The sequence below is a fragment of the Corvus moneduloides genome, chromosome 1 (genome assembly GCF_009650955.1).
Source record: "Corvus moneduloides isolate bCorMon1 chromosome 1, bCorMon1.pri, whole genome shotgun sequence".
NCBI lineage: Eukaryota > Metazoa > Chordata > Aves > Passeriformes > Corvidae > Corvus > Corvus moneduloides.
This window is the reverse complement of record NC_045476.1, coordinates 3,769,413-3,797,257: the sequence shown is the minus strand read 5'-3', so window position 1 is coordinate 3,797,257 and position 27,845 is coordinate 3,769,413. Positions and strand designations below refer to the sequence as shown.

The following is a 27,845-nucleotide window of genomic DNA, read 5'->3' as shown; positions in this document are numbered from 1 at the left end:
CTCCAGGGATGAGCACTTTTGCAAAAATACTCGCTGCAAATTAAAGCCAGGGAGAACAGGAAAAGCCATCAAAGGAATAGAACTCCTCGGGTTTTTTTGTGCAGCAAAGTAATTCCTGCCTTTGCTGCGTGGAACTGAGGATGAGCAGGGATGCTTGGGCAGGGAGGGGGAAGGAGGGACCCAGTCCAGGAGCTGCAGTGCTGGATGCTGTGCAGGCCTTGAGAAAGAAGAGAAATAATAAAAGCAGGGATGAAGGAGATGATCTGAGAGAAGAGAGGCATTGGAATAAGGGGATCTGGAGTAATCACAGAATCACAGAAGGTTTGGGTTGAAAGGGATCTTAAAGACCATCCAGTTCCTACCCCACTACCTTGGGCAGGGACATTTTCCAACAGACTAGGTTGCTACAAGCCCTGTCCAGCCTGGTCTGGGATAAAGAAATCTGGAATAATGACCCACAGAAGAGGCAGAGTGGGGAGAGTAGGGAAGGGCTGGGAACACAGCCGGGGAGAAGGCACAGAGGGAACACATCCTTCAGCCACTCACACGGATGGGATGGGGTGGACAGTAGAGCAGGACAAGGCACTGAGAGCTGTGAAGCAAAGGATGGATCATTATGGGGATAAGGAAGAAAAGAAATGCCCCTCTCATTTTCCAGGGGTAGGAGAGAGCAAGGTTTTCAGAAGGGAGGAGCACCCAGACTGACCAGGAGCAAGAGGAGGAACCTCTGAACAAGGAAACCCTGGTGTGGGGAGAGAGGGAAGAGCAAAGGGCTTGACAAACTGAGGTCAATATGGGACACGATGAGAAGGGTCTGGTGAAGGGCAAGGAGGAGAAGTCGGGAAGGAGCTGCCCAGAAGGCTGGCCATAATAAAATCAAAGCTCAGTAGAGTGGGAACTGGGTGAAGTTCCACACTCTGGGACATGCTGGAGAGCAGCTCAGACCTCACCAGCCTTTCTGACTTGCTACATCATGCTATGAGGAAATCCCTAAAAAATAGTGTTGCTAAGGAGGATCATTAATGATCACAGATTCAGAAGGATTTTGGGAAGCAAACAGAAAACTGACTTGTAAGGGAGTACACCAAGATCAGTAGATATGGAAGTGGCAGAGAGGAATGCAGAAACAGAAGGCAAGGACAGCAAAGAAGCTCTGACAGACAGGAATGGATCCCAAAATGAAATTTTTACAGTCTGTTCAGAGTTTTAGATTGGACATGGTGCTTACACTGAGCTCAAAGCAGTGGTAAAGGACTTCCTATAACATCTGTCTCCCACCCTGCAAAGGCCTGGACTTTCCCTTTATTCATATTTAAGATTGAAGGGCTTTATTCTTTACTTTTGAAGGACTGAAAGAATTGTGGCATCCAAAGAGAGGAAAAAGAAAAAATAACTGGGTTAGAACAACAAATAAATTAACAACATGCACAGAGGAGAGAACTAGCCAGGATGTTATTCTGCCATCTGGGAATCTGGAGATTTTTAAACATTTTCAGATTGCAATGGCAGAGAGGGGAGGAGTGCCACTGCGGTTTTGGGATAAGTATTTTTATTTGGAATATGTAAAAACCCACAAGAATAACAAGTGCACTAACTCTCTAGACACAGTGATATTCTGAGGCAAGTGAATCCATCTCTTTGCTTCTCTCTCTGGAGCCTTGATCTCTTTCCCAAGTGAATGTTCCCAAAACTGCAGCCCTTCTTGAGAAATCTCAATGGCAACAAATTAACCCTCTCCAACACCACCAGATCTTTGCGCTATGCACCTCTAACCCCAAAAAGCAGGAGAGATCAGTCATGTAACCTGGCTGGTTGGCTTTGAACAGGGCTTTGAGGAGAAAACCCTTCTTCTTGAACTTTCAAGAGCGAGGGATAAAGGGTGCTCTAAACTTTCTTTTCTCCTTCCTGACAGTGCAGTTGAGCTCATAAAACTCCTTTTTGCTCCTCAAGCAGAGCCTCTCAGTGGTGGCTTTGAGACCTCACAGGACAGCATCTGAAGGTACCCAGTGGCACCACCGAGCCCAGTGGCCACTCCCACACAGGCAGGACTGAGCAGTCAGCAGGACACTGGTCCAGGATGTTGTAAATTTATTTTTTTTTCTGCTTCTGCTGCCTCTCTGCAGGAGAAAAATCACACACCCCAGCCAAAAGTCTTCATTTCTCACCTACTGTCTGCCCTGTCTATTTTTTCACATTGTTTGTTCAGCACACTGGAATCAAAATCCTGGTTGGAGGCTTTGGGCACTGGAGTTTCCTGAATTTTTTGAGGAATGCATCACTTCATAAATTACAAAAAAGAATGACAGTTTCAAAAAAAAGTAACTACTTTTAAATTTGGTAAATGTTTCACGTTCCTAAATGCTGGCCTGTGTCTTCCAGCATAAACACTTGAAGATTTTTCAAAGATGGTTCAAATATTACAGAGTTGAACACTAAGCTGGATATCATTTCAATTCTGTTCTTTATAGTGGTTAACACCTGAAACAATAGCCCTGAATTAAACTAAATATTTTTTCAGGATTAGGAGAATGATTTCTCCATTTAAGTGAGAAGAGCTAGAAAATCTTCAGTCTGAACTGATTTCCATGTTTTCAGTTCAAACTTTAGAAAACCAGAAGCAGTACGCATTGTACAGATAATCCTGTTGTGTTCCATATATTTAATAATCAAAAAAACCCACTTAAAAATAAATATAGAGGGGATGAAGGAATTGCTTAGGAGTAAGTCTGAATGAGGAAAGTAATTTATTGTTCCCCAGTCCACAAATCAGCACCATTTTTTAATAATCCCAGTTCTACTGTAACCTCTTGATGAAGAACTACTTTTGCAGCTATCCCTGGGTACAATTAATCACTTCATCAAAGTTTCCCTCTGACTGGATCTAGTCAAACCCTGACTGTGTTAGTTGAACTCACTTCATGTGGAAAGGTTGTTCTTTATGCAAGAAGCAAATTCAATTCAATGAAAGATTGACAGAAATCCTGAAGCTGCTGACACTGCTGCTTCTCTGCCGATGCCATGGTGCACATGAGACAAATCAGACCTTGCCAGGCAGCAGGCAGCAGAGATCTGCCTTAGGAATTCCTCAGCATCCCAAGAAAGCTGGCATTTGGTGCTTGGCAGGCAGAAAAACCTTGCCAGCTTCAAAGCAGGCTTGTGCTGCTTCACTGGTTGGTTTGGGCGCACGTACAAGGTTCTGGAAGTGAACAAGACAGACAAATAAAGCTGTCTGCACTCACACAGCTCAGTAAGACCCTTTCAAGAGGACATGTTAAAAGGTCACCTACAGTTCTTCTGGGAAAGGAACGAGCTCTGCTCATAAATGGCAATGGAAACCTCTGTATGGCAGCCCTCACACCACTGTTACACAGCTGCTTTCTTAATCTACAACCCACTCCAAGCCACAGCTGATGGAATTAGCCAGAGCACAGCTTTTAGTTTGCCCCACTAGCAGTGAGTAACAAGGATGAGCTCTGCTTATGCAGCAACACCAAAGCCCTATGCAAACTCAAACAGCCACTGTGTGTGTTTGAGAATGGTGGAAGGAGCTCCAGAACCCTCTCACTTCTCCTCAGATATTCAATCGACACAAAATCAAGAGACCACTGTGTATTTCAAGACCCAGGATGAATATTGAGGGGAGGAAAAAAAAAAGCAAAAAGGAAATAAAAAAGACCAGTTCTCTCCTCATTTCCCTTCTTCAGAGGAAGAAAAGCTACTGTATTCAGGCTCCCTTCCCACCACAGAGACAGTTTTATCACTCATGTTCTCTGTTCTCAATGTGAAGAGCTCCTGCTCTCCAGGCACAGCAGTCACCCCTCTGTTCTGCTTTGTAACACAAGGCTCAGGGTAGGAAATGCACATCATCCATCAAACAACCTGGTGACACCAAAGTCCTCTGAACACCAGTGCCATTGGCTTCCAGGAATTTTACCTCATCAGTGTGGAAGTGTCACACAGAGTCATGGTGCCAGTGTTGGCTCTTTAGGTCTCTTCCTCCTAACCCAGGTGTATATATACATATATATCCACATCCAGACTCATCACCTAATGTATAAACTGGTCTGTTAGCTCAGTCATGGATCTATTACTTCTAAATATGAGGAGGGTTTCAAATAGCACAGTAAATTTTTTCTCATCTCCTTTTTCTCTCTGAAAAGTGTCCCCCAGTAATCCCCCAGTATTATTGAAATGCCCTTCCAGCATCTGACTTTCAGATTACTGGGACTCTTCAGCCTGGTAAGGAATGCAAGACTTTGAGGAAGGTACAACTTTACCAAAGTGGCTTCTGGACCACAAAGCTCAAGGTCCTCCTTCTCAACCTGCACTGCAAAACTGCTCTGACAGCACTTTTCAAATGCAGTGACAACGTGACCATTATCTGGTAGAACAGTTATCTTCCCTTCCCATTCCAGGTATGTAAATGCAATTTTCAGAGTGGGAGCACGTTCAGACCACAGGGAGCAAGGTAATTCAAGCAGCAAGAGATTGAGGACAGCTTAAAGATCTCCACAGACAGCTCTGGAACTGCCATGGGAATGTCATATATGGCTGATTTCTCTGCCACACCACACTGTGGCTCCTCACAATGAATTTCACTCTGCTCCAGGAGTAGATTGCTAGAGGAAACCCCTTCTCAAACTGAGGACTACACTTTTAACCAAAATCTGGTCCTTTATGCATGTACTTGAGACCTACACTGAACATGCAGAGTTGAAAACTGCTGTATGTGGAGAGGAAGATCAGACACAGATAAACAGAGATCTTTGTTTCAGCTGATTGACTCATTTGTTAGAAACAGGAGACATCCCTTATTGCTAGAAATGAAGTATGACTCTACTGAGCAAAGATAAAATGAATAAATGCAGGTCTGTGGTGATGAGTCTTTGCAGCTACATCAATACCAGAAAATATTTACTGGGGGTGTAAAAAGATCCAACAGCATAAATAATAAATGGCTAGTCATTTATTATTTATGCTGTCAAATCAATGTATTTCAATATAACATCAATATATTTGTTTTGGCACATTAATACACTTGTCATTCACTTCAGCTATAAAACCTGCATGAGTGAATCATGTTACATGAGACAAATGATGAGACACTGCAGAGAGATTACAAGAACACAAAACACACAAAAGAACCAATCTTGACATACTAATAAACTGCCAAAGTTATTTTTCTTGAAGTGAGCGGTCTCAGATGGATGTGCAGAACATCATCTACTGTGTAAGAGCACAGCAGCACCCCAGAATAACTCCTGATTTTATACACGGTCAAATTCAGAGTCAGCGCTTCACAGCCACACAAGAACACAAAGGAACCCATTTGATATATTTATCTACGCCTGGCAATGGCTTGGTGCTCTGTTTAGAGCATAAGCACAAAAAATAGAAAAAATAAAGGGGGATTAAGTCCCATCTGAACAGATGGTGACCATGATGATATGTGTCTTTAGTCCCACTCTTTCTGTTATGGACAATGGGACCACTGCCAAATAAGAGGTGAAGATTCAGGGGCCTTGTCCTGTTCTCCTCCTCACAGCACATCAGCCACAAAATTCCTTGTGGTTTAATTCAGGATATGCCAAACTGTTGCTCTCCCTGCCTCCCACTCTGCTTTGTTGTGCTGCATTTCAGTGCATGCTGGGAGGATCTGAGTAGTCATCCCATGCATCATAAGCTGGGAGGATGTACAGAAATAAAAGGCCCCAAAAGGTTCAGAAGTCAATCCCTCATTTCCTCTGGAAACTCACAGGCACTGCACGGCGACTGATTTTGAAACATCAGGTAGCTCAGAAAACAGAAAGAAACAACACATGATCATGCTGCCCAGTATCCCAGCTCTGACAGTGACCCAGATCAGCTGCCACCAACAAAACCAGCCTGCTCCAAACTGCCATGATTAAATCAGTACAGCTTCATAAGGAACTTTGACAGAAGCAGTAAGAGAATTAATCCTTTGGGATCTGGGTCCTGCCTTCATGGCCCAGCACACATGGTAGCTACAGTGTCTTGACTCCCAGTTTTAAACCATCCAACTCATATTTGCTCAGGTTTTTTTGGGGGAGCACCATCAGTCTGGCTTTGGGACCCTGGGCTCATGGCTTCTGCACTCCTTTGGGCCCAAATCAAGTGAAAAATCGAGGACTTGTAACAGATCGAAACACTGTAGAGTTGCCAGCTCTCAAGAGTGCTCTGACTCTCTGCTTTCCATGAGGATGGAAGGATCTAGACTTTGATTCAACAGCCCAAAAGTGTGTGACCTGCAAGATCTGGGATACTCCAGCATTTCTTAATAGCCACGTGAGGCTGGCAGAGAAACTCAGGATCTTGGGAAGATCCATCCCTTCTGAAGCAGCAGCCACAGGGCAAACATTTTGTCTTGAGGCACCTCAAATGTTCTGGGACACCTGTGGATATTAGACTGGGCAAAAACTGGGCCTCTCATAAAAGGGAAGAATCCTACCAGAAGCATGCCACAGGGAGTCTTTCGTATTATTACTTAGGCTTTACTCTATGTAGTAGATTTTCATTCCTTGGATTACCTAATTTAAATCCTTCATAAATATGGGAAAGCAGCTAAAACAAAGAGTAGCACAAGCAGTAGCCTTGTAGAGCGACTGAAGTTTTCGTGACAATTTTCTTTCCCTTGGTTGAACTGTTATGTTTATAACATCTTCAGAGAGGAAACAATTTTTAGACACATCACATCTCTTATGGTGTCTCCAGAGCAAATGTTTCCAGAGATGCCGATTAAATGAGGTTTGCAGCCATCAGAAAAAAACCAAAAACTTTTGTAATGTGATTCACCTGATGAGATTGATTTTGTCCCCAGCTCTAACCAATATCCTGAGTAGACCTTTGCTGTCTGTAAGATGAAAACCAACTTGGATTGATGTAAATGTCTGCATTAATCAGATTAATCCCATTCCAGATGCCCAGAACAAAGATCAAATTGTTTGCTGAGCTCTTCCCCACTGGCCCACCTCATCTCCCTGGAGCGTTTGGTAACTGTAATCCCATGACTTTGGGCCTATCATTTCATGGGAGAGCAAACAAAAATACTTGAAATTAAACACATCAGGAAAAAATATGAGAAGAAAAATGTCCTGTTAGGACAGGACTATCACAATGCCAGCAGCATTATGTTTAGAGATTCCATGTCTTAGATTTAATGTAATTATTTACCAGAGGAAATCAATGCAACACAAACACTGTATAATAGATTTGCATCTCTCTGCCAGCCACCTGATTATTGTAAGGACTCCGGGACACTCAGCAAACACCAAAGAAAAGCCCTGGAAATTAAACGGAAGGAATCCTGAGCAGAATACTGACTTTGAGAATTGAGACAGTGGTTCTCAAACACATCATTTTCAACAGACAGTGGGGAGGATCCAGTCACACCAGACACCAGCTGGAATGATTAGGCATGAAAATGGATTATCATAATATTATTATGGCCATGATAACTGAGGAAAAAGAATGTAATGAATGCCTGATCTGTGATTTTCAAACCACTACCGTACACATTTGCAGCCCCAGAAGAACAGAGTGGATGTCAACAATAATTCTGTTGCAATAATTTATGCCTGTGTCTGGAATCAGTGACCTCACATAATTTTGGATACCTCCTGGGATAAAAAAATCCCTCTACCTCTCTCTAGATCTCCTCCCTAGCTTGGCTCACTACCCTTTGATGTTTTTACCACCAGGGCCAGTATTTCTGATTCTGCAGCTCAAGGTACTTCAGGTCTTGCACAGTTTAGGGTATTTGAGAGGTCCACAGAGGCAGAGGGGTTCATCTCACCTAATTCCAGCCACCTAAAATTTGGGTGTCTAGACTAAACCAGGTTCTCTAACAGTCTCCAGGAAAACGGCCACTTTCAGAGAATGATGATTCATTTAATTTGGAGACAAATACCTCCTTCAAATTTACAACTCTTAGATATTATACTTAGTAGGATGTTATTCACCACAAGATACATCTGTACTTTGCAAAGTGCTCTCACCTGCCAACACATCACGTATCTGAGATGGGTATTGGAGTTTTACTTACATGTCAGGAAGAAATTGAGAACTAGGACTTTAATGCTGCTTTGAAATGCACACATATTTGTTCAAACACTGTGCTTTCCTTTGAATTTTACTGACCCTGTATAAAGCTTACAGAACCTTGTTATTCTAAATCATCCCTTTTGAGCCAGTTGTAAATTGTCTGTGTCCGTTTTATGGGAAAGAACTTTCACAGTAAGTATAAACCTTGGCAAACAATTTAAAGCCTCAAAACCCAAGTGTTCTCTGTTCTTATCAAGACTTTGGATACTCAGATCTCAATCTATAACTGCTTGCAACAGCATTGGTTACAGTGGATTTTCACAAAAGCCATGGATCAATCCACAAGAATTCAAAGCAAAACAGCTGAAAATTGAAATAAGCACCAACATTGAAACAGATTTATTTCAGCGTAGATGTAAAACATGGGTAAATATCATCAAGTAGATGATAATAGGATAGATATTTTAATAACAGGTGCAGCAACAAATTAATCCTGGGAAGTGTGGCACTCCCAATCTGCTTGACAGCACAGCTGGGTTTCTTTCCCCATGATGTGTTAATGTGTTTTTTATTTGGAAAACTGCACGTCTCACCCCAATGAATATTAAAGAATGAGTCTGGGGAAAACATGTAACATTCTGATTAAACATTTTGTCACTCACAAGTTCTCACACTCAATGAAAAGGGAAGATAACAACATCTTAGTGCTAAGCAAGCGCTGCTTCTCTTCTGGACTCAAATCTCCTCGTTAACCTTCCAAAATCTCTTACCACTCCTCAGAGTGCCCATCCATGACATTGCTAACTGCCAGTTATCATAAGCAGATGTCAAAATCCATGATTAATGACTGGGAGAAAAGGTTATTTTTCAGCATTTCTTCCCTTTCCCAGTTAATAAGATCATCAGAATCATCATTTACAACAATATTTTGCACAACAAGCACCTGGTCATCACAGCTTTACCTTCACGGGCTACAAAATGAAGAAATAATAATTATTAATTTTCTTTTGAAGAGATTTTTTTTGGCAGCTATTGCATTCTGAATACTAAAAATTAATTTTGTGAGGACCAAGTTGTTTTCATTTTCAATTCCTGTAAAGCTATTAGATATAAAAGCTATTATTTTATCTCTCAAGTTTATCCCCTTCACGCAACTAGCCTTTTTTTCTCAGATGGAAATAATGAAGGAATACACACATATTATTTCACTCACAGAGTTTTTCAAGTGCTGTGGAATTCCTCTGGATCAAAGGTCTAATGTAAGCAGGGTACAAGTCATCCTTAACAGGGCTGGAAGTTCCTACCTCTGGAATATGCGGCCGATATTTCTGTCCCTGGTTTCTGGGCTGGTCTGGCTCTCTGCCAGAGCTCAGCCCTTCCCCTCGGCCACTGGAGGGCTCTCCTAATTCTTTATTACTCCAAAGGAAACGTCTGACGGAGTACAGAAACACTGCAAAAGAAAACCTGCTCGTGCTTACCTGCATGCAAAAACAGCAGCTGTCAAAACAGGAGGAGCTCACTGGTTCATCCGGAGATCCACATGTGGAAAAAAACGCATTTTACTGCCCTGTCTGTGGCAGCAAAAAGTGTTGCTACAGTAAGAGATGAATTTCCCTGAAGAGAAAATTTCCTTTTCCACACCAGTTTATCAACTGCACAAGAGATTATGGGTTTAAGATGGCCAGCAGTGTTTGCCTTCATCCCCCATTCCTCCCCACGCCGCATCGTTTCACTCTGAAATCACTGCACAACTCAATTCCTTTTTCAACTAAGTGTGATTTCAGCCCTCTGCCAGCTCATTTCTAACTTATATCCCACCTCAATACCAATTTCCTGGGCTGGTTCAATTTGCTCTTGATGGATCAATCATCTTTATCCTTTCCGTATTAGTGCTGCTCCTGTGGAAAGAGGAGATTGTTTAAGGTTTTCCATTCCTGTGTGGGAAGAGGGATGTTCTGTCCACACTGCTGTGAGTACCTGCAGACTACTGCCAAATGAAAATTTCTCACTGTTTCCTTTTCCCCTGCTTCTTTTTGATTAAAAGGGCTCAGTTAGTTAAACCTAAATTGTTTTGTGGAAACAGAACGATTTTTTCTGTATTTTCTTAAGGCCACATCGAGTACCCAAATAAAAGACAAGTAGCTTTGATTACCCCAGAACAACAATTTGGGATGAACTTTCCCCTCTGATGAAGCAAAGCCAGCTGGAGAGCCCTGTTTCACTCAGTTTTTCCCTTCACCTCTGTCACTCACAGCTCACCAAACTCTCTGGTACATCCTGAATCAAAATCCATTTTGTCACTACCAGCTAGGGAGGGATGTGGACTTTGCCATTATCCTGGTATGGCTTCTCTGAGTTACTCTGAGTATCTTTAATTCCAAGTGAGATAGATATAAGCCAGCCAGCCCATCAGGCATGGCAGAAAATACTTTATTTTCCATGAATTAGAAGTAGCTTTGAACGAAGAGCCCTGGCTGTGGTCATTTTATCCCAAATCCTTTGAGATAGTCTAACACAGATAGAAAAAATACCAGTGATAATGGACAAATGGATTTTCTTGGCCTCTGTGACTCCGCTTCTGTCTTTGAATATAAAATTAGCTAGAGTTGGGCTGAAACATCCTAGGGGTCATTTAAATTACACCTTAATTATTTAGTCTGAATTGTACTGGATTTTTAGTTTGCCAGGTGACAGAAAATGTAGACAGAAGAACAAAGGTGTAAAATTTTGAGCAGGAATTTACATCAGTTTCCTAGATTTTTTTGAAATCTGCAGCTTCCCAAATGAAATAAATACTTGGGATCCCTAACTTTTAGATGTTGGTAAGTGTTCAAGGGCAGGTTGGACCTGTTGGAGACCTGATCCAACATTTGCAATTTCCTACAAGTGGAGCCTGAGGTGTCTGACTTAACTGTGGTTGTCTACATTATGTCTATTTAACTTTTTTAAGCTGAATTCCTTTTCCATCTCTATTTCTTATTTTATATATTTTGGTTTATTTATATATTTTGGTTTATTTATATACATTATTATTATTATTATTATTATGGCATTGGAACTAAATGAACTTTATGGTTCCTTGCAACCCACTCTATGATTATGAGCAAAGATTATTCCTCCAACACAGTCCTGTGAGTTTAACATTAAAATTCCACTCTCCACAGAATTCAATAACTTGAGTGCTCCCTCACACCATGGAAGCCATGGTTTCATTTGAAATAATTGATTATTTTATGGAGATGGAAGAGCAGCCCAATTTACCCTCTTCAGATGAAAAATGATCATGTCCTTATAAGAAACTTCTGAGAATAAGAAGAAATTTATGGTTTTTAGAAGAAAACACTGCCCCTCTTCAGAAGAATTACATTGGTTTTTATGGATTATGTTCCCTAAAAGTCTTTGCTGGAGGCAAAACCTGCAGAAAATATAAACCAAACAGTCCATAAAAAATTGATAGATGGCCATTGCTCCTGCCAGCACTCCTCTGAGTTGCAGCTGATGTGGCTGGGATCATTTATGGTCTGCAGAGGAGCTGTCAGGGGCAGAGAACTCTCTAGGTTCCCTTAAAAGTCAAGGGGGATCCACTCAGTGAAGTCAGTGGACTCTCTGGGATGATTTCTGTCACCATAAAGAAGACACTTAAATTGGATCAGATAAATTGTCTTCTAAAAGTGTCTCTCTCTTGCCATTAACAATAAAGACAACCTGGGCTGACCTGCTCCCTGGGACATGTCTGTGCTATAAATGTCTGAACTGAGGGACAGGAATTCCATCTGTAGGGAAAATAAAACTGAAATCAGGCCTGGAAGGTCTTTCCTGCAAAAACAGCCTCAGTTTGTGCAGAGCTGAATGCTTCCACTGAGGCTTTGCTTTGGCTTTCCTTTTATTTGTACAATTTTCCGTGATGATCTTTATGGTGTCTGTGCAGGAATGCTGTTCCTACCCATGGTGTCCTGTATCTAGCTCTGGGGTCCCCAGCACAGGAAGGACATGGAGCTGCTGGAGAGAGGCCAGAGGAGGCACCAGGATGATCAGAGGGATGGAGCAGCTCTGCTGGGAGGAAAGGCTGAGGGAACTGGGATTGTTCAGCCTGGAAAAGAGAAGCTTCAGGGTGACCCAACAGTGGCCTTGCAGTAACTGAAGCAGCTGACAAGAAAGATGGAGGGAGATGATTTACAAGGGCCTGGAGTGACAGGAAACAGGGGAATGGCTTCAAACTGGCAGAGAGAAGGTTTAGATTGGATATTAGGAAGAAATTCTTCCTTGTGAGGGTGGTGTGGTCCTGGCACAGGTTGTCCAGAGAAGCTGTGGCTGCCCCTGGATCCCTGGTAGTGCCCAAGGCCAGGTTGGACAGGGCTTGGAGCAGCCTGGGATAGTGGAAGTTATCCCTGTCCATGGCAGGGGGAGAACTAAATTGTCTTTAAGATCCCTTCCAACCCAGACCATTCTAGGACTCTACAATTTGTTTTTACCAACCAACAGGACCAACTAAGAGGAAATGAAGAAATAATTAGAAATAACCAGCTGTGTCTTATAACTGCACCTGCTGACTTCACAAATCCATGGTCTGTGTTCAAGCATGTGGGAGGCTGTAACAACCAACCACTGGAACAACCCATTCTGCCCCATTTTTTGGACCCAGTGGGAGTTGAACTGCTCAGGACTAAGAACTAAACATCGCCAGGTTCCTACAAAGCACTCAAGAAATACCCAGCTACTGCAAAGTGTTGAGTTTGGGGATTTTCTGCTGAGTCTCTTCCATTTGCATAGCAAAGAGATTTTACTTTTTCAGCATTAACACGTGTACTGTTAATCCAGCCCATCAGTTTGGGACTGATGTAGTTTTAAGAGCAGCAGTTAAGAGAAGAAAAATCTCATTAAAGCACATCCTTTCCAGAATAAATACAAAGGGAAGGAAGAAGGCAAATGAGCAACTATAAACTGTTACTGTTTAAAGGATAAATTCTCCTCCATTCTGATAATGTTGAGATCTGCAGTGTTTATCCCAAGAGATTTGCTGATCTGGTTTAGCTTCTAGATCCTATCCTAATGAGAAAATGAATCCTAACAATAAAAGTATGATTTATAACCATGAGACAGATTTGGAGTTTCCATCTCTGAGATTAGAAGTGCCCCAGGAAATGAGAACTCATTGGTCTCCTAAAAGCTTTCATTAGTGGGCTGAAATAGTAAAAACAAAGGAAAAACTATTTCTATTAAAATAGAAAGCAGCTGGGAGTCTATGAGTGCAGAGTTTACATGGATTTGCAGAGAACCAGGTATAGAAAATTAAGATTTCCAAGAAGAGCTGGTAACCTTCCAGCAAGGAATACAAATGCCTTCATGAATGAATTTATTTTATCCTGTGATTTGCTCCTAACAGGAGCCATCCCTCTGGAGATGCCTGTTTCTGTATACTGACTGTAAATCAGTAAAGACCAGTGGCTGCTTAAGAGACAGGCAGACATTTGGGTCACCTGGCCCTCTGCAGGTAGACAAAATATTTAAATTGAAGCATGAACAGGCCAGAAACAGACTCTGCATCGTTTTCATCCTTGCTCCATTGCCTACAGGCTGTTCCCTTGCCTTTGGACATGAGGTGTCCTCCTCTCCCAGCTGCAGCAACACAACCAGCCCTCCGTGGCTTTAGCACCTGACTCAAATTGTCCCTCTCACTCCTGACAAAATGGTTTTTGAAATGTTTTCAAAGAATTCTGCACTTTAACAACCATTCCAGTTCTCAGGAGCCAAAAGTCTGAACAGCCCCTTCCTTTATGTTTCTGAACTACATCATCTACACCAAAGCGTGCTGATGACACAAAAACTGGTCTTTTCAGCGTTGAAGTAGATTCCTTCATTATGAATCACCAAAAATGGTCTTCAGTGGCACACAAATTGTGGAAGCAGAAGCCCACAGCAATGGAAAATAAATGTTGCATGCCAAGTAGCAAGTGATAGGACAAGAGGAAACGGCCTCAGGCTGCACCAGGGGAGGTTTAGATTGGATATTAGGAAAAAATTCCTCATCCAAAGGGTTGCAAGCATTGGGACAGGCTTCCCAGGGAAGAGGTGGAGTCATTCTGTAGATGTGGCACTTGGGGACGTGGTTGAGTGCTGGGCTTGGCAGTACTGGATTTATGGCTGGATTTGATGATTGTAAAGGCCTTTTCCACTCAAATGATTCCCATAATTTTAGGATCATTCTTAGAAATGCATTTGCTGCTTTCCCTAATTGAACCCCTGTTGTTCAGAGCAGCATTTTCCCTGGATACTTAATATTCAGTTTATGAGAACAACACACAAAAATGCAAGCCGAGGGCTACGAAATGTTGATAATACCTTAATTGCACTAAAATGGACGTAAGCAGAGAAGAGGACAATAAAAAAGAGGGGTAGAATTATTCTCTCCTAATTTTTGGCATCCACAGTGGAGAGTGAGCTTTATCCTCATTATTTTAAAGTGTGGAAATGCCTGAATTTACTCAGACAAGCCTTTAACTTTCTAATCATTTTCTAATAATTTTCTGATTAGAAACAATGTAAAAAAAATTATTTTAAGGCCATTTTTTCATTTATGTATTTAGTATGATTTTTTTTGCATAGATGGATTTTCCAGGCATGTAAAAATTTTTACCTTGTTAAAGGAAAACATTTAAACTTATGGAAATCAAGATTTTTTTTTAATCTCTAGCAGTAATTGTTGAAAATGAAACACATTCCTAAATCTGTATGATTTGGAGTTTCCTAAAGGTAAAAATTGGTTTACTCTCACATAGACAACTACTAGCAGCCAGAAGTATTAAGATTTTAAGTAGAATTTTTTTTTTTAATTTTTTTTTTGCCTATGGGTAATTTTATATTATCATTGCCCTAAGAATTTGTGCTGGAAATTCCTAAAGAAAGGAGCAGCAAACGCTCTGGCTGTACTTGTATTTAGTGCTTGGGAATCCCTCAGTGCATTAGGATAACTGAAAGAAAACTTTCGTTGGAATATCCCACGGCAGCTGCTTCTCCATTAAGTCTTAAACCACTGAGCTTGTGCAGAAATGGCAGCAGGAGAAGAAAACCTTAAAAAGTCCCAGATGCCCATCCATTCCCTGATCTTCAGAGCAATGTCCAGCTCTAGATCCTGCTCCTCCTCATCTCCACCACCCCCATCTTTCTAACAGCCCAGCAGGCTCTGTAAAATGAATAAGGACTGGTGGGAACGTCTAGAAATCTGAACAAGATGTATAGGAGGACCTGAGGGTCCAAAGAGGAGGATGGAGTGAGAGATGGATGTCTCTTATCTCAGGAGTTTGGGAAGGAGCAGGAGAAAAGTGGAGAGTAGAGAAAAGCCTGGAGGAGAAAGACAGACACTCATCTGTCCCCCAACTGCTCAGCCCCTCCCTATCCAGTGAAAATTCCAAATGAGCACTGAATCTTTACTGTCTCAGGAATAGGGTATAGAAGGTGAAGAAAAACACTGACTCAAACTGCACTAACACGAGGAGGAATAAAAAAGGAGCTTCGGAATGAAGCACTTCTGCTGCTTATTCACGGACACCCTGAGAGATTCCGGGAAGAGAAGTGCTGGAGAGACCAAAGGCTGTCATGGTAACAAGGTTAGCAGCACTTCTGTCACACATTAAACCCTGCAATTGTGTGTGCTGAGGTGTTTGGGCAAATTCTCTTTGAGGTAAAGCCCATAGCTGACTCCCTCCTAGGCTCTGTGCCAGCATATTCTGCAACAGTTCAGTGGGGTCTGCCAGGACTCAAGTGACTCAACAACTTTCTTTAACTCACTTGGACTGGGTTTCAGTTTGCCTTGTCAGGTTTAATCACGTGTTTGAGACTTTCCAGCTACTGCTCAGATCAAAGGCTGGAAATGCTCATGTAAGACTTTAGCCTTGCCCACATCCTTATTCTCTCCCGTGACAGCCTTGCCCACCTTGACCATTAATTAAGTAAGCAAATATATTTACCCACTAACCACACCCGCAGCCAGGGCAATCCAGAGCATCCACCATTAACATTTCTGTATCAATAACCAGCTGTATCCATGGCACAGACAAAGAGGACAGATATTTTTATAACGCTGATCACCTCACCCTTGCTCCATAAAAACCTTTAAATACCATCTTTTGTAGGGCATAAAGGTGTTTCTACAGCACAAAACAAGGCAGGCACTGTCAGTGTTGTAACATTTTATATCCTATTTTCTCCACATCAAAATATGTGACACATTTCATAGAGGAAGAGAGTGGTTATTAGAGCATGGGAGAGAGACAGGAATTTCAAATCCAGCTCCAGCTAATGCTGGGATGTTGGGCAAATTATCTCCATTGCCCTTACCTGAGCTTCCAATAGTCACTGAATTATTCTCTGTGAACACCTCAGCACTCCCTTGTCCAGAACCATTACTTCTATTCCCTGGAATTTCACACCAGCCACCAAAAATTCAAATGGAATCCATTCTTTTAGCGTGGAGTTATAACTATGAGCTTCACCTTTAGGGCCTTCAGCATTTCTGAGGAAGATCTAATGAAGATATCAACACTTAAGATATGCAGCTAAAAGCAAGAACAGTTGCACCAATCAATTAGAAAGCTCTCAGGTTGGGTGTGGGCTTGCCAGGCTACAACGGAGTATTTAAAACTTTTGCAATGCAAAAATGTCAGCTGCTTGCTTTTAATTGCTCTGGGTTCAGTCCCAACCGAGTACTGCAGGCAGCCTGCAGAGCGGGAACGCCTCAAGTTCTGATATTCCTCTGGTGATTGGCTTTGAATTCCTGGCAAATCATTTCATTTTTATCTTTCACCACACATAGAACAGAAATAAAAATATACACCCCTCAGCTTCCACTGATTCTGCTTTGGCTACGTGTTTTCAAAATCTTAAACTATGGAAAGTTAACCAGAACAAAGTATTTCTGTTTGTTGTAACACTGGAAGCAAGAAGTAACTGCAAAATTGTTGACTTAAAATAACCCACTCCAGTCAGGCCTCCTGGAATGAGATAAAGAGTTACAAAGTGCTCTGAAATCTGCAATGCAGATCAAAAATCGAGTATTCTTTGCTTGTTCTGTCTGTGGACTATGGGACTGCAGAAAAACAAGGTAACAGATACCATGTAATGCTGCATAGATTTTTCCTTTACTGTGTGTTTTCCCAATCAAACAGACACGTTTATTGCAGTCTTGTGGATGTTGATAAAATCCTGATGATTGTAACAGGAAAATAGAAGACGTAACAATTTTTATTGTGCACGTGTCCACTGCTGCCCCTGAGCTCTCTGTCTCCCTGTTGAAAATGGTCATAAAATCTTATCCTTCAGGTTGGGGAAATAATAGCCAAAAATTTATTAACATGCATAGCTACATTAGTTTTCATTGTCATCTTGTAAAAAATAATTGCTTTTGTAAAAAGTACATCTGCTGGGTGAATTTCTGTCTCACTTGTCTCAAAGATTCGTAGCACAACAAGCTATTTTATAGCAACCTAAAAAACTGTATTTTTTCTGCTAGTAAGAATTTTATGTTTGGATGTGAGAAGGTTTCTTAAGAAATTCAGCAAAAGAAGAAGAGTAATCCATCAAAATAATGTGAGAGAACACCAGCCACATCTGAGTGAACTGGGCACTCACCCAAGCAGAAGTGACAAGCACTTTAGGTGGCAACTGTGGCATTAAAACAGCATTTCCCTCCTCTAAAACTCAAGACTTTTAAAACCTCTAGGAATGACGGGAAAAAATATTGATGAGCATCCTGCATAAATAAATGCGTAAATTGAGTTTATTTATCCATGAAGAAAATGGAGATCTGTGCTAAGTTTTAAATTAACTAGAACAAGAGAACAGATATATTTTTCTGGAGAGAAGACAGCAAAAAATACCAATGATACTCCTAAATCCTAGAACTAGGACGTTTACCCAGTGGTTACTGGAAGGACAGTTTCAGCATAAGGACACTCTTGACTTCTAAAATAATCAGCTATCAACATATATTTGTATGTGTATATTTTTATACATATATAGGTATAGGTATATTTAACGACCCACAAGTAATTGCTCAGATAAGAAGCCACCCACCTCAGTCAGAAGTCTTGTGTTTAGCTGATACCAATTTCAAACACCTGATGCCCACTGAGGTGTGGCTGCACACTGAGGATTCATCTAAAGATTTCACACCCGCGCTCACAGGGCTGAACTCGCCAGCACTCTCCTTGAACAGATTAATGGCAAAATTGCAAATACATCTCGCTTCTGGTATTAACTGTTTCCCTTTTATTTGCACAGAAGGCAGGGAGTGACAGTCTCCCACCTGCTGTGGAATTACCTCAGGGATACTTTCAAAGAAAGAGCAGATTCTTAGGGGAATGGTTAATTTCCTGTAACTCTGGATATTGCAAAGTAGGCATCTACAGCTGAGCGGGCCTTAGGCTGCCGCTAAACTCAATAAGTAAGAAAAATAGGCTTGTTTAAAAATACCAGAGCAGCCTTTTTTGGTTCTGCCTGAGGGTCTACCTACTGCATTTTCCAGTCTCCAGCAGTGGATATTTAGGGAACAACACAGAGACAAGAGATAAATGAACACTCTCCCAGGCTCCATGCTCATCCCAGAGGATTTCCTTAACAGGACCAGGTTCCTCTGGCATGGTAATAACCCCCTGTGTATTTTACAGTAACAGCAGGCAAGAGATCAGCTTCTGAATGCTTGGCCTGATGTACCAGGGACATCTGCACAAGGTGGAGAGTCCAGAGGGTGAAGAGGGAGCCTTGAAATCAGACTCCTGTCCCACATCAGTGGAGCTGAGACACCACCCAGCATTTCATACCCTTAGGAATCTGTTTCTCATTTGTGTCACCTCTTAGCTACTAGTATGTGCAATTTGAAATACCTGCATTCATAAACAATCCTTTTGTCTGACCATTTATGCACAGCAGTAGCACCACAAAGAGAATGAATCTGCTACAAATAAAGATGCAGAGAGGGCGAAGGTTGAAGAGCTCAAGTCCAAGTGGCTTACATAAACCATGTTAACATTTTCCATTATCTATCTCTTACACAGCAGTGTCCACCCTCTGACAGTTTAACAAGTAAGATGAATGCCCAGAGGTAAAAAAAAAAAACAACCCTCATCGTTCTTATTTGGTAATGGAATAAGAAAGCTGAACAGTATAGAGCTGGAGCTTTACAGGTTGCTTTCCATTCTGACAAGCTTTGGTGCTTAACTATTTTTGTGTACACGGGACAATAGGCTGCCCAGGGAAGTGGCTGAGTCACCAGCCTGGAGGTATTTAAAAGGTGTAGATGTGGCACTTGGGGACAGGGTTTAGTGGTAGACTGGGCAGTGCTGGGTTAAGGGCTGGACTCAGTGATTTTAAAGGTCTCAGACAATTCTGTTGTTCTGTGGTTCTGTGACTATACAGTAAGATGTTCTCATCTCAGGGTTGAAGGCCAAGGCCAATTAATTCCTTGCATAACAGAGTTTATTCCTAAAAGTTCAACTGAGTGATGCAACTCAAACAATGAGCTGTCAGCTCCAACTTTACAGCAGGTGATTTCTTCAAGCTGAATCTCTGATCTGTTTTGTGTTCAAATTCTGGTCCAGGATAGGCCAGAACAGCACCTGCAAGTACGGAGCATCCTTTCACCTTCTCTTCCTCAAACCAGCCACTGCTGGCTTCTCAAACAGCTTTGGGCACATCTTGGAACACACCAAGAACAGATGGTGGAAGCTTACCCTCTTTTTTTGCTGTCACTAGTTGCTAGTGAAGAAAGGCAGCACCCCCAGGTACAATTTTACACACAGAGGCCTAAGACACACAGAGTTCATCCTCACAAAGAAATGGATGGAGCTCAGCCTCACCTCGGTCTGGCTCTGGGGTGAATCTGGCTCTGAGTGTGGCTCAGGACACCCCTCCAAAAGAAGCATGGAAACATCCATGTTGTCCAAAGCAGGGAGACAAAGGCGAGACCACAACTGCATGTCAGCAAGAGCACATCCAGATGCTCATTCCTGACCTGGAGAGTCAACTCAGCCACGGGTTCATGAGCTCTTGGGCATTTTACTGAAATCAGAAACAACAAAAAAACTGCCTATTTTACCCAATTTCTCCCATTTCCTGGTAACAGTTATCCTGCACCACTGTAGATGCTGGACATCCTCTTGAACCACCCATCCTTCAGAACAGTGTGGTCTGTAGTACCACTCGTGGGTTTACTCTTAGATTGCCCACAGCGTTATTTCAATGCTTGGAGGGCTCATCATCCCCCAAAACCAGAGAGAAATGCTGATTTAAAGGACAGGGGGTGTTTTCATTTAGGAGCAGACACACTGACATGATTCTGTGTGAAAAGAAAAGGCACTCGATCTGTTCTGTGGAACTCGACAAAATGAGAGCTTCTACAGCGTGTATTATCATCTTTCAAGTGTGGAAAAAATGGTATCTAATTTAGAAACCACATTCAGCAAATGGTGTTTGTTGTACCAACTGTATAAATTCAAGGATTTAAGTGTATTTGATAGAGTGGGGCATTGTAACAGTCACTACTGAGGGTCTGCTAGGAACGCACCAGGCAGAAATGACAGCCACGACTGAGGTGTGCCACTCTTCTGAAATATGAAAGAAATCTCAGCAGTGTGTTCCCAGAGTCTTTACATTCCTGTATAACGTAAAATGTGAGGGCAGATTACTTCCTTTGGTGCTTTACTGAGATTCTGCAAAAGCATCTTTCCATGGGATCAAGACACTGGAGCAACTTCTTACTGAAGCATGTTTCATGCTGAGCATTTTACAGCCTCCTTTACACAGCTTAAAGATTTGTTGTTGTAAATTTGGAAGAACTTGTCAGCCTCTGGACACCTAGAATAAATGTGGATAACCTTTAGATATGTTCATCTATCTCATCCAGAAATCATTTACCAAAAAAATAAACCCCCATACCCCAAATTCCTCATAAATATTTTGTTTCTGCAGCAAATGTAGAAATAGATGTGGTGCTTAGGAACACGGTTTGGTGGTAGACCTGGAGGTGTTATCTTAATGGTTGGACTGGATGATACTAAGGGCCTTTTCCAACCTAAATCACAAAATAATTTGATTTGGTAGGGACCCACAAGGATCATCGAGTCCAACTTTCTAGTGAATGGCCCATACAGGGATCAAACCCACAACCCTGGCATTATTAAGTTGTTCTATTACTCTAATAATCCTCTCTAGTGGACCACAGAACTTGCTGGGATGTCTACAGTTTCCTAATACACGAGGGATTTCCATACCCTCAGTTTGGAAGGACACCAGACTTGAAAAAATCCAACTTTTTAAATTATAAGGGCAATAATACAAATTGTTCAACAACACCCAGCGTTGTCAGCTTTATTTTGGGAAGCACAAGCAAGCAGAGCCAGACTGCCTGGTATGTCATTTGGGGCAGTGGGAAAGTAAACCAACATCATCACCTCTATTTAAATAGTGCTGTTGCAACCTCTGAAAATAGGAAGTGCTGGGAAGGTTGCTGGTGTCCAGCTCGAGTGGTGACCATGCAAACACTGATGTCTGAGGTTATCTTTATGCCTGGGAGCAGTGACTGGGTGCTGTGGATGTGATCCTGTCCCCCAGGCAGCTGCAGGAGCAGCGTGGGGAGCCGCAGCCAGCAGGCTGACGCCAAGGGAGTGAAAGCATATGTGAAAATAAATAGCTCATCCAAGTCTCATTCTAAATGGGACTGCTCATTGATGTGACCTGCTGGGAAAAGCAGAAGGGAAGCAGCGAGAACTGCTGCCATGCCATTACTCTGGAGGGATATTTAGGGGTGTAATGATGCCAGACTTCTGTTTCCAAGAAACAAATAGTGTGATGTACAGAACAGTGTGATGTATAAATAAGCCCTGGAGCAGAGAGGGTCTCACCTTCGTAGTTCAGGATGGAAAGCAAGGTATCAAATACGCTTGTGTGTCATAAAACTTTCATCCACTAAAAGGATGATTGATTCAAGAATGATTGATTCAAGAATGATTGACTCAAGAATGATTGAAATTGATTATTTCAAACTAACAAGTCAACCAAGAGGAACACTATTTATACATTCTCAGTTTTGTGCTTCTGTAAGTGCTGGAGGAGCCTCTAGTATAAAACACTGTCCCAGCAACTGGGAAAATGATGGCAATCTCCAGGTTAGCTGGAGACTTGATGAGCATCTTTGATAACTTGTGGATCCATCCCTGGGTACATTCCTCCCACACCCACCAACACTTCCTTAAACCACAGCTTCCCCAGAGACTTGAGGAAACAACACAGCAGTAGTGTAACCCTGAATTTGTGCAGGTGCAATCCCGCACCACTTAGAATCAGGATGTTTACACCATTTCTGTGAGACAACAGCCTTTCACTACAGAGTGACCAGAATGAGGTCAGGGAACCAAGCCCCACCTCAAGAGGATCCAGTCACCAGGACAAACAAATCATTTTTCCTTTCAGTGCATCCCAGGACTTCTGGAAATGAAATGCACAACATCTAGTTTACTGCCCCTCCTTTAGTGGATTGTCTGCATACACCTAAACACCATAAATGCAAACTGCAACCTTCAAAGTGACTGAAGGGGGAGAAGGAAGAAAATCAGAGAATGTAATTCTTTTACTGATACAGCACAGTAGCATTGGCCAGTCACATGCTGGTCTACTTTTTTGGACAAAATTCCTGTTTTCAGACCTTTTGAGAAGATCTTAAAGATTGTGTGGTCAAATGTGTCAATGGAACAAATAGGGGGATCAAAAGATTTCCATGCAGATCAAAATTAGGTAGGATCAGATGTAACCCGAGACTTGCAGTCTCTTGTGGAAACACATTAAGATGGGAAAGTCAAGGGATGTGAAGGGAATAATGCAAAAACACACGGAATATCAGCATGAACTGAGGACCCCATGTCTCTTAAGTTCCTATAAAAATTCAAGCTATAACTCAGTGCCTGTATCATACAGATATATAGACTTACAGCCACCTGCTCATCCTGGATATCACTGTAATTCTAGTCAAACCAGACCAGGAGATTACAACATCAGAAACATCTTCAGCTGAGTCACCTAAAAAAAATAATCTGATATTTCAACCAATTCCTCTTATATGCAAAGGCAAAATAATAATTAAACACAGTTTTTCTTCAAGTTCACAAACACACATCCCCATCTGGACTGGTGCATTTCCCCCATTCACCAGCTCTCCTCTGGATTGCTCTATGATCCTGGGAATTCCTGCTAGGCTGTGGCCTTTGTGAAATGAGTTTGGTGGTGAAGTGTCCCTTGACCCTTACCAAGGACTTTGGTGTGGCCAAGGTGGGAGCAGTTGGGTGAGGAAAGACAGTGGGAATATTCAGTCGTTCCCTCACAGCCTTGGGAGATTCCTTACCTTCCATTGTTACTGGAATTTTTAAAATTCCAGTAATTACCTGCCCAGATTGTGGCCAGGATGGAAAGTTAGATACCTACAGCAATGTTGCCATCTTGGCTCTGTGACTGACTACTGCAGTTGCAATAAATTCTATTAACTCCCTCTGTAAATGTTGAATTAGTCAGTGATTAAGAGCTGCTAAAAATCTTGTGATCCACCTAAAAGCTGTGAACAAACCTCACACTGCTGCTGGTTCAGAAGCCGTGTAAAAATTCCATCTGTGCTGAATTGGTGTTTTTACAGCATCTTATTGAGATCCCCTTTTACTGATATGTTTGATGGTGGTGCTTAAGGTGATGCTAATTAATTACATGTGTAATCCTTTAGATAAAAAACATTGACCTGGTCTGGGACTAAGATTGGACTGAGCTGCACCTAAGACCTATCAAGAGTTTAACAAGCAAGAGGGGGTCTACTCTGACCCTCGTGACTCAGCAGAAGGGTGCTGTTGACAGCAGGTCTGGAGGCTTCACAGACTCTAATTTGGACATGGTTAACTTCTATTCGTGAGAAAATCCCGTGAAAATAAAAGCAGTTAGCTTTTGCCCATGAGAATGTAGTATCAACAGAAGCATGAAAGTTAAACAACAGAAGGAGAAAATCAGCAACATATCTGCACCTGTGTCTTGGTTTGACAGACAGGTGTCTGCTAAGGAAGGCAGAAGCCTCCCTTGGAATGGCAGATGCAACCCCCTTCCCTCCGAGTTACTATAACTTTGAAATCAAGGGGTTTTTAGGCAAAGATGTGGAAAATAGGAATAACAGTTCTTTACTATTATATATCTGTATGTGTATAACCAGTCAAACAAACAGCAATAACCATGGCAGTAAGAGCAAACAATCACAAACCCAGTGCCAGCCTTCTCGGCTGTCAGGCCCTTTCCCCTCGGGTGCAGTTCCGCTCGCAGCCGGCAGGGGCGCTGGCGGCTCCCGGTGAGCAGGGCAGGTGCGATGGTTCCCCCGCGGCTGCAGGGGGCGCTCCGGAGCGAGCTCGGGGAGCACGCGGCACCGGTGCCCTGGGATCCGGGAAGGGATGGGACAAAGGCTTCACAAACCCCTGGGCAGCCGATCCCAGTGTCCGGCCGGACCCTCGGGAACAGCAGGCTGGAACGGCAGGGACGAGCACAAATCCCGGGAGGACAGACGAGATGTATCCAAACGGGGAACCACCCAGAGGTCTGGGCAGGCAGGGCGAGCACGGCTACAACGCAGCGAAGGCTCGAAGCAACAGTGGGGCAGGGAAGGCGGGCTTGGGATCCTGGGGCTTCTCCAGCAGAAGGACAAGCAGCCGAAGAAAGCAGCCTCCCTCTCTGTCCAAATGCTGAGACCGATTGCCCACACACCCAGGTGAAACAAAAGAGTAGCCAGCTCTTTTGTTTTTCTGAAGTACCCAGCCATTTGTCCCCCTAGCAACATGTATGGGGAAAATTCCTTTAACAGAAAAAAAAAAAAACCCCAAAAACCAGGAGAGCTCCTAAAACCCCAACAACCTGTTATTTTCCTGAATGCTTGAACACTTATGCCATGGTAGCCAATGACTATATGTTTTAGTTAACAGTAGCCAGTAAGTCTATTGTAGTAGTGTAGCAGCCAGTGACTCTGTAACACGAATGATAACATACAAAAGGTGTATAAAAGAGGCTGCTTTGTTTAATAAAGGGCTTTTTGCACTTTGTCCGAGGCACTGTCCATGTGTGTCATGACCACCCCAACAGCGACAGGGTGCCTCTTACCCTTTTGCATTTTTCATCTCTGTTTAAATAATTCTATCTCAATCCTAACTTGATTTTCCTTTGTGTGTTTCATCCATGTAAAAAGTGATGGAGTGGACCTTGATGCTGAACTTTGCTAACTCCCACTTTTACAAATTCAGGCTGAATATACCTCTGCTAGTAGCCTTGATGGTGATTCTTTAACAACCTAAGCCACTCATCGACAACACCATCAAGCTCAGGAACTGAATCCAAGCAATCCGGAAGGTGCCATCCAGGGATTTTTCAAGGAAATGGTGCCCAAAAGAGAGAATGAGTTATGCTGCCTTCCAACTCTGAAAAATTATTTCTTGATTTAAATTGCTTCAGAATGAGTTTACAATGTTATTCCCTCAGCCATTCTGTGAAATTACCCATGCATTACATTCTCAAAAGCATTTTATGCCATCTGTTTGGGATACTTAGTGTGAACATATTTGGGGGGTGAAATTAGTAATTATAAGAGGAGGAAATTAACATATTGGACTAATTAACAGCATCTTCTGGAAAGGAAACAGGGAAGATAACGAATTACAAAGCTTAATGTTTACTGTTCTCCCAGCTAAATAAAGATTGTTCAATATGGCTCTCCTTGGGTTTCTTTTCCGGATTTTTTTTTCCCTTTTAAAATATGGTATCTGCACTGTGTCCAAGAACAGCAGCCAAAGACTCAGACACTGCAGGCTCTGTGGTCTGGTTCTCTCCATCCACGCTGCTGAATGACACCAATGTCCCCGTGTGACACAACCTTGTCATTACCAGGGTTCAAAATGAGGGATGCAACACAGCTCACCTCATTTGGGACATTGAAATATAAGAGCAGACTTAGTCACAGGAACTCATTATCCTTGGATCTCAATAAAGAAAAAGCATTTAATTTCTTCTCCATTTTAGGTTTTAATTTAGGATGAAATCGTGCTTTGGTCTTTAACTGTACCAACCAGAGCTTTACTGACCATGAAGAGGTGATGATTATATTGCAGACCTCCATTTTTAATGAGAAGGCTCATAGCTGAATAGTCCAGACTGTTCGGAAGTTCCAACGTTCATGGAGCACAAAACCAACATGTAAGGGTTAGAATCACCGTGTTTTTGTTGGTGATCCACCACACTGAGAAAAGAACATTGGTCCGTGCTAAGCAAAAAGAGTGAATTTTTGTCCCTAGGATGTCCCAAAGTTCACCTCATGCTTATGCCTGAGGCTGGCCATGAAGCAGATTTGGGGTTTACTATATTTGGGGTTTATTATGTGTATAAACCCACTCTCAAAGCACAGTACAGGTTTACAGGATTTTGAAGTATCTTAGGAAGGTTTGTTCTAAAAAAGCTGCAGGTTGGACTGACTCTATAAAAATCAACTTCAGAGTGTTGCTTTACCTCTTATCAGTGATACCTTACAACGATAGTGGAATAGAAGAGAGGCTTCTGTGGCTTCTGCCTTCCCTTTTCCCATTAAAATTCTGTTCCAGTAGCCACACTCCACTGGAGAAGATGCCCTGTGTTCATGCATCATGTAAACAGCCCAGAAAATGATATTTTGTCAACAACTGAAAAAGAAATTGTTTGCTGACTTCTAAGACAGCCTGATGTGAAATTTGTTTTGTGTTTGGTTTTTTTTTTTCTAAAATAGAAGCTTTGCACAAAGAAAAACACTTCATGAATAAATGGCAAGTTTTACGGTAATATTTACAAACACATTCAAAAGGCAAAGAACACCTAAAGGAAAGGTCCAAGTATAGAACCTCATTTATCTTCCCTTTGTTCCCAGCTTCAGAATGGAATAGATGGTTACGAAATTGATGTAAACAAATCTACTACACGAGGCAGAGCTGCTCCCTGGAACACAATGGCACAAGGGGCAGAGCTTGGGCCAGATTCATAATCCAGGTCAACACACCCATTTATATGCAAATTGAGAGGCAGTTAAGGCACCACAACTTTCACACTTCAGTCTGATATCTAGATCAGCTTACTGTCCTTAAGGAATTGATAAAGTCAGATTAAAACACCGTTGATCCGACATACTTTACAGAAAGATTTTTAATTCCCTGAGCTTCGTTTCCTTTGCCATTTCCCAGGGCTGGAGAACTGCCTGAATGATAATACCTGCATTATATTTTAAACTCCTCCCTCCATGAAGATTCACCAGGGGAAAAAAAATGAGGAGGAAGGGAAGAAATTTAATTTTTCCCCCAGAAGCACCACTCATTGCAGCAAACACCCCCCAAATAATGCTGAAGAGGAGTGGCTCTGAGTGTGCTTCTTCTACTTCTGAAGCAAAGCTGGATCCAGTTTCACATCTCTTAAAGAATCCCTTTTGTGCTGGTGTATTTTAGACAAGAGTCAAGTGCTTTGCCCTGCTTCTAAAAACTGGTCTGGATAAATGGATAAGACATGTCAACTGTACCAGTCTTCAACTATCATATCAGTCAGTAAATACAGCAAATTCAACAGATTAAACTATGAGAGCAGGCTGTCATTAGTTCCCCTGAAGCTCTCTCCAGGTGTGTAAACTTCCAAGTTCTCTGTCCTTGTCACACCACTGCACATTGTCACCAAGCAAAAGCCAAGGCTGGAGACACTGTTTATCTCAGCAGGAAAAGATG

The 27,845-nt window shown here is 42.2% G+C and overlaps 1 protein-coding gene across 1 annotated transcript in view; it reads right to left on the bottom strand.

Moving 5' to 3' along the window:
• Nucleotides 1-27,845, bottom strand: part of CRHR2 (corticotropin releasing hormone receptor 2) — a 143,553-nt gene that overhangs the window by 102,219 nt on the left and 13,489 nt on the right. The gene's annotated exons all lie outside the window — the stretch shown is intronic.